The sequence below is a fragment of the Tursiops truncatus genome, chromosome X (assembly GCF_011762595.2).
Source record: "Tursiops truncatus isolate mTurTru1 chromosome X, mTurTru1.mat.Y, whole genome shotgun sequence".
NCBI lineage: Eukaryota > Metazoa > Chordata > Mammalia > Artiodactyla > Delphinidae > Tursiops > Tursiops truncatus.
The window spans coordinates 103,251,231-103,264,148 of record NC_047055.1 but is presented as its reverse complement, the minus strand read 5'-3'; the positions used below and the strand labels follow the sequence as shown (position 1 = coordinate 103,264,148).

At 45.6% G+C, this 12,918-nt stretch overlaps 1 pseudogene; it reads left to right on the top strand.

The window, feature by feature from the left end:
• Positions 1-9,637: 9,637 nt before the first annotated feature.
• On the top strand, positions 9,638-10,696 carry LOC117310369 (melanoma-associated antigen B4-like; annotated as a pseudogene).
• The last annotated feature ends 2,222 nt before the right edge of the window (positions 10,697-12,918 follow it).

Sequence of the window (12,918 nt, the reverse complement as noted above, 5' to 3'; positions counted from 1 at the left end):
TGTTCCTGTTTTACACTAGTATCTTTCAAATGTTTCTTTTAGTAGAATGTTTCTTTAGATTCAGAATCCAAGTTTATAAATGACATGGATCACATATTTGTTGTTGTTTATCAGGTTTAAGCGTAAGAGTTTAGGTACCGTGTAGTACCATGTGAAAACTCCTTGCATCTTTCTGGGGTTGTGGACTGAGATAATATGGCTTTGGAATAGGAATTTTCTCGGAAATGTGAAAGAATGCTGTGGTTTTAAAATGGATGAAAGCAAAGTAAAGTTTAGTCAAATTTTGGTTTGTCTTATTCACCTTTGTCTTTCTCTTTGTAAAATTCAAAGATATACACCTAGATGTCCTTAGCTTATTCAAGAATGCCGACAAAATTAGATAGTAATAAGTTACATTCCTCACTCAGTGCCTCATTGATTCCCATCTGTAATTGAGCATCTGCTCTTTGGAAGGTTCTGTGCTGGTAGTGATGATGCTAAGATAAAAAAGACCCTGCACTTGCCTGTAGATGTTGAGAGTATAAGAGCAGCTATTATATAAGGAAGGTGGTGTGATGGAAAAACCCAGTGAGGATGGTGCGGAGAGAGTCCAGATGAGAGCAGTGAAGTATAAATTCTCTTAGCCAGAACACTTTGAGGTTTGGTTATTTTGCAAATCCCTCCTTGGGAGGTAATTTTAAGTTGGCTGCGTGGTGGGCTAGATGAGGCTGTGATAATGGTGAGCAGGGGTCCAGTGCTTTTGCCCCGGTGCAGGTGAACACGGTGCCCAAACAAACCAGGTGTTTTATGCAGATTGTCTCCTTTGTGGTGGGATGCTGAGAAGCCCCTGGGCTGGCACTCTGTGCCCTGGGCTGGAGGAGCCCCAGCCCGCTCCATTAATTAGTTATCGGGTTTTTTTAATTGGAGTATAATTGCTTTACAATGTTGTGTTAGTTTCTGCTGTGCAACGAAGTGAATCATCTACACGTATACATATATCCCCTCCCTGCTGGACTTCCCTCCACCCATCTAGGTCGTCACAGAGCACCAAGCTGAGCTCCCTGTGCTGTACAGCAGGTTCCCACTAGCTGTCTATTTGACACATGGTAGTGCACATAGGTCAATCCTAATCTCCCAATTCATGCCACCCCCCCTTCCCCCGTGTCCACATGTCCGTTCTCTGTATCTGCATCTCTGTTCCTGCCCTGCAAAGAGGTTCAACTGTACCAGTTATCTAGATTCCACATATATGCGTTAATATATGAGATTTGTTTGTCTTGAGTGTAATCTGGCAGAACTCCTAAATGGGCCCAGACTTTGGTGGTGATGAAACACATGAAAATCGGGGGGGTTTTGGGAGGCAGGGGAATTATTGGTCCTTGACACAAATTCTATAAGGTTTGATTTGCATCCTGGTGGAACCCCCGCCTCCACAAATGAAACAACATATTCTCTGCTAGGGAAAATGTACTCAGGGTTACTTGCTAAGGAGCACTTTGGTTAATTCAGCTTTCTTTGTCCTAGAGGCCCGCATAGTCTCTGACATCTCCTGGATAAAATGAAAAATTCCTAGAGATGAGGGTATCTCTAGGACAGAGAAGACCAGTCTCTTCTGGTATGAAAATAAGCATCAGAATAACTGCCATGCATGAAAGACCCAGACATCGCCAGCCACTGTGCCAGGTGCTTTACATATATCACATATGTTCCGACAGTTCTATAAGATGAGGCTTATCAAACCCACTTGGCAGACAAAGAACTTGCAGTATTCTCCGGACTGGTAAAGTGACAGAACCGGGAGTACAGCCCGGTCTGAATTCCTCCAGAGCCCATACTGTTCCACTCCTCCCAGCCTGAGGCAGCCCTTCTGTCTCTTAATCCATTTCTCCTCTCACTGCTCCGTGACGTCTCTCAGGCAATAAGAAAGAGGAACTTGTAGCCAAAATATTAAAAGCAGGCCTAAAGAAGGAAGGTGAACATGAGAATCAGACACCATTTGGGGATTGTCTGTGGGCTTCATTTACCTAGGATCCTCCTGCCCCTCGCCGCAGGCTTCCCTGAGAGCTGATTGCCCTGGTCCCGGCACGGGGGTCCAGTCCCAGCACTTTGCGGCATCACAGCACCCTGCCCCTGGGTCTTCCCCAGTGTGCCCTCGTGTCCAGACTGGAAGCTGACCTGCTGGCCAGCTCTTCTCTGCATCTTCCTCTGGAGGCTGCACTCAGCTCCCGGAGGAACGGACAGCCCATATGCCCTGCCCTCCCCTGACTCGGAGCATCCCGACTCCCCGCAGATCCCGTTCGTCACCGTGGACCCCTGGGACAGCAGCTGCCCTTTCCATGTATCTGTTCACTTCAGACAGTGACGTTTACACACCTCCTCATCCCCACTGGGTGCCTCCACCACATTCTCAGTGTTTGCAAGCGTGCTGGTGACGAGACTCTGATTTGGTATGGACTCTACAGGGCCTTGGCTTATAACCCCAAGGCTAGGGAGGCCTTGTTTGAAACAACGTGATATTTGCAGTAGGATTTTAATGAAGTGTCTTCTTTGAATCTGGCCACTGAATCCATACACTGATGAGTGAACTTAATTAAGGGGTCCAAAACCAAAGCCTTCTTCCTAAGTGGTAAAGGAGGAGGGACCAAGGAAATCACTGTGTAAACAAACATCTGCTGAGGCTGAATTCCTAAAAACCCATCTTGGAGTCCTTCTCGGAGGTGGAAAATGGTTCTTTGGCAGACATGCTAGCTTTGAATAACAAGGAAAAGTAATTCACCATCCTCCCAGTAATCCTTGTCTGTATCGGTCCCAGGGGAGATGCTGTTTGTTCAATATGCTTAATGGCACCTGTTCGGGTGTTCAGGTATGTTCAGTCAGGTGATGGGTGGCTATGATTTTGACCATGCAACCAAAAGTTAGGAGAAAATTCCCAGCCTACTGAGGTAACACAGGTTATTGCAACTGGCAATGCGGAAAGGTACTGGTGAAAGCCCTCTCTGCTGAGATGTACAGGGTACTTTTGGAAATTAGATGGAATCCTGTATTTGCAAACATGTCTTACATAGTATGCACAAGAAAAACTTGGTGAATTTCAAGGTAAATTTGGCCTTCTCAGAAACTCCTCCAACTAACTAAGAGGGTTGTTGTCATAAGCAATTGCAGTAGTTGCTCTTTATTGAGCACACACTATACACCAGTTTATGGGAGACTGCAAACCTCATCCACATCCTGTCTTGCTCTCCTTGGGTTCCTGGGGAGACTATATTCCCAGTCCACTTGTAATTAGGAAGGGTCACCTCCAGACCAAGGCACGAGGGAGTCAGTACGGCACCTCTGTGCTTTCTCTTCCATTCAGCAGCAAACAGAGAGAGCCCGTGTTGAGGTGTGGAGCCACGCGACGTACATAGCCGGGATCTCGGAGTCATCTGTGAGCGGTGAGCCTCTGCCAACCTTCATCAGATTTTATGTGCACAAGAAACAGACTTTTGTTGTGTTAAGTCATTCAGATATCAGGTTTTCTCTGTTGCGTCAGTTAGCAGTTACTTAATCCGAGTGATACACAACTACTATTTCTTCTCTTAGGCTCATTTAAATGTTTTAATGACAGAGCTAATCATAGCATATATATTCTTCTTATAAAAACTTCTTACACACATAAATCACAATCTCCCCCCTTACAACATTGCTCGAAAATTCAGCCCCCTTTTCAAAAGTAACCACAATTAACTGTCTGGTGTGTGTCATTCTAAAGCTGATTTGAGGCTTCTTTGTACATAGATGTGCTACAAAAATATGTTGAATTTTTAAAAACACAGGGGCCACAGTGTACATATAGTTCTGTGACTTGCTCTTGTAACTTAATGGAAGTGAATGCAAGATCTTTCTGTGACAGCTTGTAAGACCCACCTCACGTTTTAAAACTGTCATCACCATTAGAAAAGGTCCCAGCCAGCCCTCTGGTCCTAAGCTACAGCGTGAAGTAGAGCCCCTCAGCCAACCTGTAGATCTGTGAGAACAAACAGTTGTTGTGTTAGGATGCTACGTTTTGTGGCTCTACATTGGGCAGTGGAAGTTTACTAATAAGTACATTAAGGGCTAGCAGTTCATATTTTAATTTTTTATGTTCTTTGTCTTCCACAGGGAGCACATACTATTCCTAAAAATATTTTTAAGGTTAAGAAAAATAAACTTCAAAAGGCATGGGAAATTCTAATTACAGACGTTAGGGAAGCCTTTAAAATGGGAAAAATAAGCAAATAATTTACAAAAGAAGAGTGAAGTGACGCATGATTATTTCTCCTACAGAAAGAAAACAAAAAGATTACCTATAGACTATTCTCTCTCCAGCTGGTGGATTGATAAAGAGAAATTTTATATCAGAGGATAAGTTCCTGATAGTTCATGAGTTTCAACATAGTTCTGGAGCACGTTTATCTCGCACCATCTAGAAAGGCGATATGTAGTACGTAAGAGCGTGAGATTCTGGAACCAGACACCTGGTCTTTCACTCCCAGCGCTACCATTTACTAGTTGTGTAATCTTGGGTAAATTCCGTAACCTCTTTGTGCCTCTTTTCTTATCTGTAAAATTGTGATGATAATAATACCTAACTATAAGATTATTTTGTGAATTAAGTGTAGGGCATTCAGCACGGTGCCCACGAATTCATAAGCGTTATATATGTGTTAACTATTATTTTATTATCAAAGCATTTTGCTGAGTTTTCATTGAAGGATTAATTGACATTTAATACAGGAAGAATACGGGCCCTATAGATAACCTTAACACTTAAAAACTACAATGTAGAACTACTAACCTCTGAGAGGGAATCTGTCACCTCTGTAGTCCCTAAAGCACTATCGGATGATTTCCATTAATATTAATTAGGTCAATAAAAAGTATTAATGTTTAAATACAAGCCATGGTTATCAGAAAAACTTATTAGCCTTAATACTTCACTCCCCATTTGTATAGGATAAATGAGGTAATTCAAAAGAGAGAGATTTTATGTTTTATCATTAGTAAATAGCTAAGCAGTGAAGAACTGAGGAACTCAGCTTTGACCACATCTTGGACTAAGTGAGATTTAAGGATTGTTTGGTATCCAAGGATACCTCTTAATGTAATTTCTATAAATCTGAGAAGAAAAGAGATTGTGATGATCTCATTTGAGAGTAATATGTGGAAGAAGGACCAGAATACGTTGGAAATGCTGCCTAATCAAAGCATTGTTTTCATGTATATTTTATAGTTTTTAAGTGATTTTTTTTAGGTTAATGTTTTGTAGCTGGAACATTTTATGTCATAATTACTAGTCTCATCAGAGATTTCATTTTTATTTATACAAATATGTGGAATCTATGATTAGATGTGTGCATTTAGGCCAGTTGGACCTCCTTTATTTTACATCAATGTACTTTTGGAATTTGGAATTCTCCTTTTTCAAGTATAATGCATATATATCTGGCACAGCTTCCTGCTTGACTCTATTGTTGTGCCTTATGTAAAATGACATTTAGTTTGCTTCTCATTGATTAGAATCAATAACATAAGTCATAATTATGTCCTGGAATAATATGCATTTCTAGTCTGGCTGCACTGTAGGTGGTGGGATATGGCCTGGGAAGCTAATCATCCTTTATCATTTCTTTCCACTTGGGAAAGGGCACCCAGAACGCTAAACAATCAACTTCGTAACTGAATATATAGGATAAAGTTGTTTATAAATTGGGGTGTCTTGTACTAAGGGGAAATATTGAGACCACCCTTTTTGCAAAACATAAATGGAGAACTAAGGCAAAGATAATTCAATCAGAATTTATGTCATCACCTCAAGATTTCAAGCCAAACCACAAGACTAGTACACTGAAATGTGTATATGTGTTGTGATGTCAATGTCCAATTCAAGTTAACTCTACATTTTACTGATCTGATGAGCACATTTGTTTGCTAAAGCCAAAAGACAATGCAGGTTCCCTGTCAGACTGTTATGATTGAGAGACCCCCTAAATTGTTTGGACTTATTGGCTTAATTATTCCACATTTGGGAATCCATGGAAGGGTCTCTGTTCTGGAACACTGATGCGTGTGAGACTGTTGTGACTGTTCTCTCCTTTGCAAAATATTCTACTGCCTTGGCTTGTGTACTAGTCAAGATAAGCTAGGTTATGTTAGAGTGTCAAATTAATCCTGAAATCTCAGTGTTTTACCACAACAAAGGTTTATTTCTCAACCACACTACATGTTCAATGGTTATGGGGGAGGGAGGGGCATTTGGGGGTTTTCTCTGGGGCTTACCTATTCACTGAGGCAGGGGAGAGTGGGCAGAGAGTCTCTAAAGGGCTGTTCTTTCATTCAGCCAAACCCATCACTTCTTCTCCCATTTCATTGGCTGAAACCAGTCATAAATCCTCGGTTAGCCTCAAGGGGTCTGAAAAATGGAGTTTTCCATGTGCCTGAGAAGAAGGAATATAGAATTGGGTTTGGCGAGCACAGCACTGTCTGCTGCAGTTTTAAGACACTGCCCTGTCCTGGTTCTTCTGCCTCTCAATCTGTTTTTTCTCTGCCTCCTCAATGGACTTCTTTTCCGTCACCCCTTGGGGAACTGGTGCTCCCCAAGTTACCATATCCGGTCCACTATTTTTTTCTCCCCACATCTATCCCCAGGTAACTTCATCCACTCCTCCAGTTCTAACTGCAAACTATCTGCTGCTAACTTCCAGATCTATTATCCCAAGCCCTGACCTACCCACAAAGCTTTAAACATAAATCCAACGATGACTGATTCAAGGATATCTCAAACTCAATGTGAAAAAAGATAAACACATGATTTTTTTTCCCAACCTCATTCGTCCTCTTCCTGTATTCTTTGTCCCAGTTAGTGGCAGCATCGTATTTCCAAGTCTAGATTCCTCCCTATCATTCCCACCTCTTAATTTTGTACGCCATCTTAGCTAGGCTGTGCTGTTTAGTCAGTTATCAGTCTAGATGTCCACTGTGAAGTTATTTTTTAGATGCGATTAATAGTTACATCTGTAGGCTTTGAGTAAAGCAGATTGCCACCCATAGTGTGACTGGGCCTCGTGCAATCAGTTGAGGGCCCCAAGAACAAAGACTGAGGTTTCCTGAAGGAATTCAGCCTCAAGACTGCAACACAGGGACTTCCCTGGTGGTCCAGTGGCTAAGACTCCGTGCTCCCAATTCCAGGGGCCCCGGTTCGATCCCTGGTCAGGGAACTAGATCCCACATGCATGCTGCAACTAAGAGTTCCCATGCCGCGACTAAAGATCCCGCATGCCACAACGTGGACCCGGCGCAGCCAAAATAAATATATAAATATTAAAAAAAAAAAAAAAAGACTGCAACACAGAAACCCTGCCTGAGTTTCCAGTATGCCTGCCCTGCTATACAGACCTTGGACTCAAGACTGTAACATCTGAGTTTCTAACCTGCTGGCTTGCTCTATGAATTTCAGCGCCCTGACTTCCCCCAGCTAGGGCCTCGGGGAGGTGAGGGCTTGGTTCGGAGGCTGGAGGACTCGGGACCATAGCGGGGGGTTCCAGGCTCTGATAGACGGCACCGGCAGGATGCAGGGACCGCTGACCCCTGACCATTGGGCGTACCCGCAGAGTCCCGCCCCTGCCGTCAGCCCTCGGAGACCCCACGCTGCGCCGGATGCGGCTCGCCCCGACTTCCGCTTCGGAAGCGAGGAGCCTGACCGGGAGCCGCGGTGTTTGTTCGTCCGAGCGTGGGTTTTCGGGACTCGTCCGGAGCCACGGTGAGGACCTGAATGTAGCCTGAAGGGACCTTCCCTCCCCCCTCCCCCCATAGCAAAGGTGACCCACCTGCATCCCACCCCTGCCATCTTGTTCTTGGAAGCCCCCGCAGAGCTATCGGGCTGAATTCGGCCTAGGATGTCTCAGGCAGAAGGCCTTGGTCTGTGAGAGTAGCGCTGATTCTACAAATGGAGAAGGTCTAAGTCCTAGATGAGGGCCCTGAGTGCTAGTGAGCAGACCTCGACCCCCAAAGCGGGCCACAGTGAGCAGCGCCCCTGCTCTCAGCTCTAGGAGGCCCTAGCAAGGTAGACAGACGTTGAGTGACCTAAATTCCCCTCTAGTGACGAAGGGAAATGAGGGCTACCTCATGGCTCCCAAACTCAGGAGAGGAGGCTCCGGGCGGAGCTGGCAGGCTGTGGTGCCCCCTAATCTCCTCTGGAGATGGTCTCAGGGAGATGAGAGCCTTGGTCTAATGGAATAAGCCCAATTCCGCAAAGGGACCTAGTCCTCAACAGCATTCATGGTTGTGACACCGAGTGGGGATGGGGGCCCCTCCCACAAGAAACGGGGCAGCATAAAGCACCAGCCCTGTTTTCAGGCTTGGGAGAATTGGGTATTTTGACATGAGTTGCATTCACTTATTCCCAGGACATCTCAGGGAGGTGAGAGACCAGGTCAAAGGGGGCAGCCTCGGGTTGGCAAGGGAGGATTTCAGGTTATGCCAGGTGTCATGGTGAGAACCTTGAGGACTGTGGGGATGTCCCACATGAAAGCATTCAGGCCACAAAGAATCCTCACTATTAGCATCCCTGGGAGACCTCAAGCATAGATGTCAGGCAGAAATGCCCATCAGTTCCCACTACAGGCTAACAGGGAAATAAGGGTCTTGGTCTGAGGAGAGTGGTCCCATGTCAGCAGAGGGAGAAATCTTAGACCCTATCAGGAGGCACATTTAGACCTTGAATTGGGATCTTGTGTGGGACCACAAGGACTTCAGCCTGCCTGCAACAGCTTTCATTCTTGGGAGACCACGTTTAGTTAGATACGGTCATCTTCGCTTCCTCCTATTGGGACACAGGGTGGTTTGGCTCTTACTATCATATAGGCATCAATTCAGGCAAAAGTTGAGCTTCTCTACCAGGAGCCCAATTGAGGAACCTGAGTGAGGAGTCAAAGTGTCCAGCCCAACCCTTGGATTTCAGCCCAAGAAATCTCTGGGAAGGACTGTCAGGTAGAGCGTCTGCTTCACTTCTTTATATCACGTCTAAGAGAGGTGAGGTCCTTAGTCTGAAGGTGCATCCACCAGTCAGCAAATGGAGAGTAGTGGTTCCAAGCCTTTAAAGGAGCCAAGGTGAGGACCTTGAATGATGATTGCAACGAACTCAGGATAGAAAGGACCCTACTGAGCTCGCAGCTCTGGTGTCCCCTGGCAGGGAGGTGGACTGAGGCACCCCTTCACTTCCTTCTCCTGGATCGCAGGGAGGTTTGAGGTGTCAGCTTAAGAGTAGCAGCGGGGAGGGTGCCCAGGCTCTGCAGAGACCTGACATGATAATATTGAAGATGAACCGAGAGGACCCCACTGCCAGCACCTGTTGTCACCTGAGTAAATCCAAGGCAGGGCTGATAGGATGTGGAGTAAAACTCTAAGGCCTCTGTGTTTCCTCTATGGGATTCTGGGAGGACAGGCTGACCGGGAAAACAGGAACCTTGTGGGTTCCCAGAGCAGTGCCCTCAAGGAAACTTGCAGAGGCAGCCTTTGATAAAGCCAAGGTGGAATCTCCCTACTTTAAGGTGCTCACGTCATCTCATTCTCCAGCCTCCAGGTGTCCAAATCACCTGTCATTGGCCCACACTCCTGTCTGCTGTCCCTGACCACAGCCACCATGCCTCGTGGTCAGAAGAGTAAGCTCCGTGCTCGTGAGGAACGCCGCCGTAACAGAGGTGAGACCCAAGGTCTTAATGCTCAGGCCACCACAGCAGGGGTAGAAGAGACCACTTCCTCACCCGTTTCTGTTTCTCAGGGTACTCCCCCAAGCTCCGCTGCTGCTGGCACTCGCCAGGAGCCTCAGGGAGCCCCAGCCACTAGCTCTCGTGATGCAGGGGTTTCATGCCCAGGTTATGATGTACATGCCAAGGGCCAAGTTGAGGAAAGTAAAAATTCCTCCCAGGCCTCAACCTCCAGGGATCCTGGGAAGGATCTTGTAACCAGGAAGGCAGGGATGTTGGTGCAGTTCATGCTGTATAAATATAAGATAAAGGAGCCCATTAAAAAGGGAGAAAAGCTGAAGATTGTCAACAAAAGGTATAGGGAGCACTTCCCCGAGATCCCCAGGAGAGCCTCCGAGTGCATGGAGCTGGTCTTTGGCCTAGAATTGAAGGAAGTCAAGCCCAACAGTCATTCCTATGCCCTTGTCGGCAAGCTAGATCTCACCGATGATGGGCGTCGGAGCAGTGGCGGGCGGTTTCGGAAGAATGGGCCCCTGATGCCTCTCCTCGGTGTGATCTTCTTGCATGGCGACCGCGCCTCTGAGGAGGAGATCTGGGAATCCCTGAATGTTTTGGGTGTTTTTGATGGAAGGAGGCACTTCATCTTGGTGGAGCCCAGGAAGGTTATCACAGAAGATTTGGTGCAGGAAAGGTGCCTGGAGTACCGCCAGGTGCCCAGCAGCAATCCGCCATGCTCTGAGTTCCTGTGGGGCCTGAGAGCCCGCGCTGAAACCAGCAAGATGAAAGTGCTGGAGGTTCTGGATGTGGAACCAGAACCGTATCTCCATGGATCTGGAGATCCACAATACGGTCCCCACTGCCTTCCCACCCCACAATGAAGAGGCTTTGAGAGATGAGGGAGAGAGAGCCCGAACCAGGGCTGCAGCCAGGGCTGGCACTACTGCCACTGCCGTGCGCGTTCCAGGGCCACATCCAGCCTCTCCTCACACCCCTAGTGAGGTCTGAAGCCCACCCATTCTTCACTTTGTGGTTGGAAAAGCCTGTTAACCAGTGTTCCTGATATGCTTAAATAACTTGTTGACTTTTTTCCTGCATTTTTAATTGGTGTTCCTTTCAACAGAAAGTTTATTTAGATTCAGAATATAAGTATATGAATGACATGGATCACACACTTACTGCTGCTTGTCAGATTTAGGAGTAAGAATTCTGTTTTTAGAAATACAAATTGGAAATCCTTAAATCACTTTTGTGGTCCAGAACAAGAATAACATCTCTTTAGGATAAGAATATCCTCGGAAACATGAAAGAACACAATGCTAAAATAGGATCAGAAGATAGCTAGGTAGCTAGATGGAGAGATAAGATAGATAAGACAGATAGAGAGCTAAAGGCAAAGTTGATCAATTCTTGGTTTGCCTTACTCCATTTAGTCTTTCTTTTGTAAATTTAAAGGATATATACTGGATTTGCTTATGGTTTTCAAGAATGTTTGAGAATACAAATTATAGCAAATGATTTGTTCATGACTCTTATTTTACACAAACATTAACTGAGCATCTGCTCTTAAGAAGTCTCTGTGCTCGTACTGGGGATGTTTAATCAAAAAAGTCCTAGCCTCTGCCCATGCAATTACAGTTTCTCAGAGAAGCTATTATTGTATGGAAAAGGGTGAGATACTCTCTACTTCAAGAAGAGCAAGTAAAAAAGCAGGGTAAAGAGAAGGTGGAGAGAACATATTCCTTAGTTTTCATTGTTAAAAGCAGAATTTTGGCTGATTGGGAGGATTTTTTCCGGCTAGAATGCTGCATATTCTCTGACATATCTTAGATGTAAAAAAAAAAAAAAATCCCAGCTGGATTGATGGTAACGTCTGAGGTCAAGATAATCATAGTAATAACCGCCATTCCCTAGCGTCTCAATACAAGACAGGCACAGTGACAGCTGCTTTCCATACATTACATATATTCCACCAGTCCTACAAGACAGGTCTTATCAAACTCACTTCACAGTGAAGATCCTGAGGCTCATAGAGTTAGAGTTTGGTCATGTGCCAAAATTCATAAGGCTAGTAAATGACAGGGGTGGGACTAGACTCCTGGTCTAAATTACTGTAGAGCTCGTACTGGTCTACTCCTCCTACCCTGAGACACATCCTGTGTCTTTTATTTCAGTTGTTTTCTCAGTACTTCAAACTTTGTCTTAGGTGATAAAAAGAATGGCCTTGTGCTCAAACTACTGGATTGGAATACGTAGCCAGAGCAGTAAGAATACCAAAATACTTGAGAGGTATAAATAAATAAATAAATGAAAGAGACAATACTCGGTGACAGTATAAGCATCTACATTTGCGATGTTAGATAACCTCAAAAGACTAGGGGCTCTCAAAATCATCCTCACAGTCTCTTCCCTGTAGAAAGTAAATCTATCAGAACAGAAGTGATGTGGGAATCTTCATCTGGCTGATGAGATAGAATAGATCAGTGTACTTTTTTTCCCTGATAGGCTACCACCACCTGTTCTGGGACTCCTGCCTTGTGCTACAGCTTCCCCATCTCACATTACTCCTGGGCCAGGGACCCATTCTCTGTAAGGTTTGCAGAGCGAAAACTGCTCAAGAGTTTGCAGAGATGTGGAATTTCCTAAGCAGGCTTTAATCCAAGAGATAGAAAGCAAGATGAGGGCCCCGTGTAGGAGGACTGAGGAGACCAAAGCCCAGAATATTGGGGGGTGGTCATTGGGACACCAGTCCTGTCTGCTATCAGACACAGAGGGTCTCAGGCAGACCTGTTAGGCTAACCGTACCCTCACTTATTCTTCAGGCTTCTTGGGGCCATAAGAAATTTGTCTAAGGGCAGAGTTCTCAGGTTGGTAGAGGAGAGAGTGTGAGTCTCTCACAGAAATGACAGTGATAAACCTGAATAAAGACCCAGCCAGAACAGTAGGATCCCATAAAGTCCCATCCCTTTTGGCAGCCCCTTGAGGTCCAGAACAGTCCTGGCTGCTTGTGACTAACTCTTTCAACTCAGGTCGCGGGAAGGTGGGGACTCTGGGGATCAGCAGAGCCCTCAGTCTTAGATCAGCAGAGAATGGAGTCCCAGGAAGTGTGCAGAGTCATAGTGAAGACCCTGTCTGTGGACATGGGGACCACTCAGTCCACCACTGTCAGGGCTACACTTAGCCCCTCCTCTGCTGTTAGCCCTGGGAGGCATAGGCAAGA